Source organism: Erinaceus europaeus, chromosome 1 (assembly GCF_950295315.1).
Source record: "Erinaceus europaeus chromosome 1, mEriEur2.1, whole genome shotgun sequence".
Classification (NCBI taxonomy): Eukaryota; Metazoa; Chordata; class Mammalia; order Eulipotyphla; family Erinaceidae; genus Erinaceus; species Erinaceus europaeus.
The window spans coordinates 97830435-97836434 of record NC_080162.1 but is presented as its reverse complement, the minus strand read 5'-3'; positions in this window follow the sequence as shown (position 1 = coordinate 97836434).

Here is a 6000-nt window from a genome sequence, read left to right as displayed (position 1 = left end):
GCTTCATTACTCAGGTGAAACCTTTCCTTTCATAGTATTCTCTAATTCCATCCCAGGTGGTTCACTTTCTAACAAAGTCCCATAACCTAGATATACACCAGTTTCTGTGAGAGAGAGAGCATATGTTCACACGTATCCATAAACTACTACAAAATATATACCTGAAAGCAGAAGTACACTAGAGTTTGCAGTGAGTACCTCCCTAACACTTCCTCTCCACTATTTCAAGCTTTGGGTCCATGATTGCTCAACAATTTGTTTGGCTTTGTATGTTAACTCTCTTTTCAATCACCAGGTTCCAGATGCCATCAAGATGCCTGCCAGGCTTCCCTGGACTGAAGACCCCACCAATATGTCCTGGAGCTCCGCTTCTCCAGAGACACACCCTACTGGGGAAAGAGAGAGGCAGACTGGGAGTATGGACCAACCAGTCAACGCCCATGTTCAGCGGGGAAGCAATTACAGAAGCCAGACCTTCCACCTTCTGCAACCCACGACCTGGGTCCATGCTCCCAGAGGGATAGAGAATGGGAAAGCTATCAGGGGAGGTGGTGAGATGTGGAGATTGGGTGGTGGAAATTGTGTGGAGCTGTACCCCTCCTACCCTATGGATTTGTTAAATTATCCTTTCTTAAATAAACAAATAATAATAATAAAAAGAAAAAGAAAAACAAACAAAAAAAGATGGTATTGTGTCATTTGTGACAAAATGGATGGAAATTGTGGTGATTATGCTTAGTGAAGTAAATAAGGAAAAGAAGGACCTTGCCTTCAATTTGGATCAGCAATGATAAAGAATGTTCCATCCTCTGAAGGGAGGCTGGATAACATACTCTATGTACCACCCGAGGAAGATAGGTCCTGAAAATTGAGGCAGCTTGGAACATTCTTACTCATGACCATAGAATGAGAGCTCAAACCTACAGGGTGGCAGATGTTACATAGGCTCCTATGCTAAATATGGACCTCAGGTCAAATCAGTGGGGTTTAAAGTCAACAATGTTGATACACCTTTATCATATTTCTGAGCTACTCTCTTTCCTGATCCATCTTTCTGGTCATTTTTCCACCCATGACATCATCTCCCTGAGACAATCACTTGGACCCACCTGCATATCAGATTTCATGTGTAGGCAAAAAACAGTAAAGTGGGCCCTTTGGAATATGTTGTTGCGGCGGTTTGGTGTCGGGCTGCACCGCAGAGAAGAGAACGGACGTCCAGAGCAAAGGGGTACACAAATCTTTATAATAGGATGGGGGGGGAGGTTTGGTTCAGACCACGTGGAGCCAGCTGGCAATGGCCGACCACGGGGGAGAGCAGGGAGCGAGACCTCAGAGAGAGAGAGCGTGGAGAGCCGGGAGCGAGACCTCAGAGAGAGAGAGCCGAGAGCCCAGAGAGAGAGAGGGGAGGGGTGAGGGGGCTTTTTTTTTTTTTTTTTTAATTTTTTTTTTCCTTCCTCCAGGGTTATTGCTGGGCTCGGTGCCAGCACCATGAATCCACCGCTCCTGGAGGCCATTTTTTTCCCCCTTTTGTTGCCCTTGTTGTAGCTTCGTTGTGGTTATTATTATTGCCCTTGTTGACGCAATTCGTTGTTAGATAGGACAGAGAGAAATGGAGAGAAGAGGGGAAGACAGAGAAGGGGAGAGAAAGATAGACACCTGCAGACCTGCTTCACCGCCTGTGAAGCGACTCCCCTGCAGGTGGGGAGCCGGGGGCTCGAACCGGGATCCTTACGCTGGTCCCTGCGCTTTGCGCCACATGCGCTTAACCCACTGCGCCACCGCCCGACCCCCTTGAGGGGGCTTTTTTATTGGGTGACAACCAGGGGTGACGTGTAGGGCCAGGATTGGTTGAAAGGGGGCACTCTAGGATTTAGCGGGGCATAGAAAAACCTGGGGGCAGAGCCAGGATTGGTTGAAAGGGGGCACTCTAGGATTTAGCGGGGCATAGAAAAACCTGGGGGCGGAGACTGCATCAGAATAACTTCTCAGCAACAGGAATATACCTAAAAATAGACCTTCTAGCCTTTTCCAAAACGTAAACCCCAAATCTTCATCTGCAATATTCCGGTCTTATGTTCATGACTAGTCAACAATTTGTTCAGCTTTATATGTTAACCCTTTTTTTTTTCCAGCCACCAGGTTCCAGATACTACCATGATTCAACTGGACTTCCTTGGACAGATGACTTCACCATGTGTCCTGGAGCCCCACTTCCCCAGAGCCCTGCCCCACTAGGGAAAGAGAGAGACAGGCTGGGAGTATGGGTCGACCTGTCAATGCCCATGTTCAGTGGGGAATCAATTATAGAAGCCAGACCACCCACCTTCTGCACCCCATAATGACCCTGGGTCCATACTCCCAGAAGGATAAAGAATAGGAAAGCTATCAGGGGAGATGATGGGATACGAAGTTCTGGTGGTGGGAATTGTGTGGAGTTGTACCCCTCTTATCCTGTTGTTTTGTCAGTGTTTACTTTTTATAAATAATTTTAAAAAAATTAAAAAGGACTTGCTGATTTCATTCATATGTGGACTATAGAAAATTAAAACACATTCACTTCAAAAGAAGAAGAAGGAGAAGAAGAAGAAGGAGGAGGAAGAGAAGGAGAAGGGGAAGGGGAAGGGGAAGGAGAAGGAGAAGGAGAAGGAGAAGAAGAAGGAGGAGGAGGAGGAGGAGGAGGAGGAGGAGGAGGAGGAGGAGGAGAATCAACCCATATCTAGGAATTTGGGAGAAATGTGATGGCAGGGGGGCTATAGAACTTTGGTGGTATCTTTATTTACCTTATAATTTTGTAAGTTGATTAGCTACTATAAATAAAAAATCTAGGAGTCAGGCGGTAGCGCAGTGGGTTAAGCACAGGTGACGCAAAGTGTAAGGACCAGCGCAAGGATCCCAGTTCCAGCCCCCAGCTCTGGCTTCCCACCTGCAGGGGTTTCCTTCACAGGCATTGAAGCAGGTCTGCAGGTGTCTTTCTCTTCTCCTATCTGTCTTCTCCATCTCTCTCCATTTCTCTCTGTCCTATCAAACAATGACGACATCAATAATAACAACAATAATAACTACAACAATAAAACAACAAGAGCAACAAAAAGGAATAAATAAATAAATATTAAAAAAATAAAAAATTCAATCTTAATTGGAAAATATATAACCAGTACACTCTTGAATAACAAGTAGTCAATTTCCTCTTTGCTTTCCTCTGTCCCAAAGCAGATAATTTCTTTATACTGTTTTCTTGTCTCTTCTCATGTAGATTTTTCTTTTACTTGAAAATTATTTATTTATTTATTTATAAGATAAAGACAGAGATAAATCAAGTGGGAAAGGGAAAAGAATGGGGTCTTGAGGGTATCATTTCTCCAGGCATTCTAAATCATGATCCCTCCTTATAAAAGGTCTTAAACTGTGTTGTTTACTCTTGGAGGCAAATTTCTTTTTTTATTTTTATTTTTTTATTTAAGTTTTTATTTATAAAAAGGAAACATTGACTAAACCATAGGATATGAGGGGTACAACTTTGCACAGTTCCCACCACCAGAACTCTGTATCCCATCCCTTCCCCTGATAGCCTTCCTATTCTTTAATCCTCTGGGAGTATGGACCCAAGGTTACTGTGGGATGCAGAAGGTGGAAGGTGTGGCTTCTGTAATTGCTTCCTCTCTGAACATGGGCATTGGCAGGTCAATCCATACTCCCAGCCACTCTCTCTCTTTCTCTAGTGGGGGAAGGCTCTGGGGAATCAGAGCTCCAGGACACATTGGTGGGGTTGTCTGTCCAGGGAAGTCAGGTTGGTATCATGGTAGCATCTGGAGCCTGGTGGCTGAAAAGAGAGTTAACATACAAAACCAAACAAATTGTTCAACAACCATGAACCTAAAGGCTGGAATAGTGAAGATGAAGATTTGGGGTTCCCTCCATTTTGTAGATAGCTAGCTAGTAGGCATATTTTAGTTATATTCCAAAGCATCTGTGGCTATACTAGTGTTTTTTCTTTTGTTTTGTTTTTGCCTGAGCCTGAAATCTGATATGCAGGTGTGTTGTTAAAGTTTCCTGAACCTTAACAACATAGGTGGATCTTAATTATTGTCTGGGGAGGTGATATCATAGCTGGTAGAAGAACCAGAAAGCTGGGTCAAGGAAGTGAGTAGCTCCCACATATGGGAAAGGTACATAAATACTGTTGACTGTAAACCCAATCAATTTGATTTGGCCTGGGGCCCATGTTCGGCTTAGGAGCCTATGTGACCTCTGAATCCCTGTAGATCTGAGCTCACATTCTGTTGTCATAAGTAGGAACGTTCCAAGCTGCCCTAATATCAGGAGCCATCTTCTTCAGGTGTGGCATAGAGTATATTGTCCATCCTCCCTTGGGATGATGGGACATTCTCTACCATTGTTGAAAAAAGTTGAGGGCAAGGTCCTATGGGAGCCCACAAAGGGGTTTCTTGTTTTGTTCCTGATAGAGATGACCAGTAACAACGGAGAGAGGAATTTATTCAAAGTCTAGGCCCATCATGTCTGTTTGGGAATCTCAGGACTCCTCTAATAGGGCCCCAGCTAATGGGGTGTCCTGATAGTGACTAAAGAGTCATCATTAAAGTATTCCAGTCTCTTGCCCTTATTTAGCTTTAAAGGCAAATTTCAAGCAGGAACAATGAGAACTGTGTGACTTTTTGTCGATATGTTTTCTTCATAACTTAAGGATTTACATATTTACTACTCCAGTAATTTTTTCTCTTTCTCTCTGTCTCTTCCTCCTTCTCTCTTTCTTCCTTTTTTCCTTTCTTTTCTATCCTTTTCCCCTTTTTGTGGTTTCAATGTTTTATTACTAAACTGCTCTTAGTTTCCAACAAGACTGTGCTTCACTGTATAAAAGTCACACCAGCAAACACAGAACCATGAAAAGTTAAGATAGTACAACTAACTTTTCCATTGCTAGTTATTTCCTATGGAAATAGCATGAAATATTTTGTCTCTGGACAGATGTAAGGAAATTATAGCATTGTATAAGACATAAGATAACAATGTTATCTTTGAATGACATAATTTTTATAACTAGTTTTAAACCATAGATACTTTTATAAATTCTGTCTATTATAAGTGAAGTTTGGCCTGGAAATAATATGGTTGTTGCAGGAGAGTTATGGTGCTTATGGCCCCTCCTAAAGACCCAAATGTGTCTATCATAATATTTGCTTCATCTGGTTAGTTTTCCAAGAAGTATCCAGGATTCATGATTTCAGGAAATGCAAACTTTATTTAGAAAAGAAGACACTGTTCTTCTGTCCAATGCCTGTGGAAAATAATCTGAATACTGTTAGACATCAGACTTCTAGATGTGGCCCTATACTATGACCTGACCATTCCTCTCCTAGGGATATATCCAAAGGAAATAGAGGCTCTTATCTGAAAGATTTATAACAGGTGATCTTTGCCAATTATTCAGGCCAACAAGGGGTCTAATTTATGTTTTCAAAATGCATACTGAAGACATATTTGGCATTCTTCTGGATGGTGATGTGTAGTGAATTAAGGGGAAAATAAAAGGCAGCAGAAGCTACAGAAAGTTTATTGGAATAAACAATTTAAGACATAGTCACCAAGGGAAGAGAAGAATAAACAGTAAAAAGGATCCATCTGTTTCATGAGTGATACAGAAGGGGGCATGCCAGCAAAGAGCTAGAACCAACTGCCTTCTGCTAGGCAGGAGTGCACTGGTTATATTCCTACAACAGAAAATGAATTTTGTAGGACATGGGGTGAAGAAGTTGTATAGCTAGCCACCCTGGCTTCAGGGCAGATTTCTGTATCATTCAATTACCTCCTATTCAATTGCCAGATATGGAAGCCTTTTCTTTTGATATTCACAATGACTAGAAGCTGACTGCTAATTTTTCACCTGTAAATGTCATAAGCCTGGGGGTTTTCACTGCCCTTACTCTTAACTGTTGTTATTCTGTCAGTCTGACAAAGGCCTTACTTATAATTTATTATTTT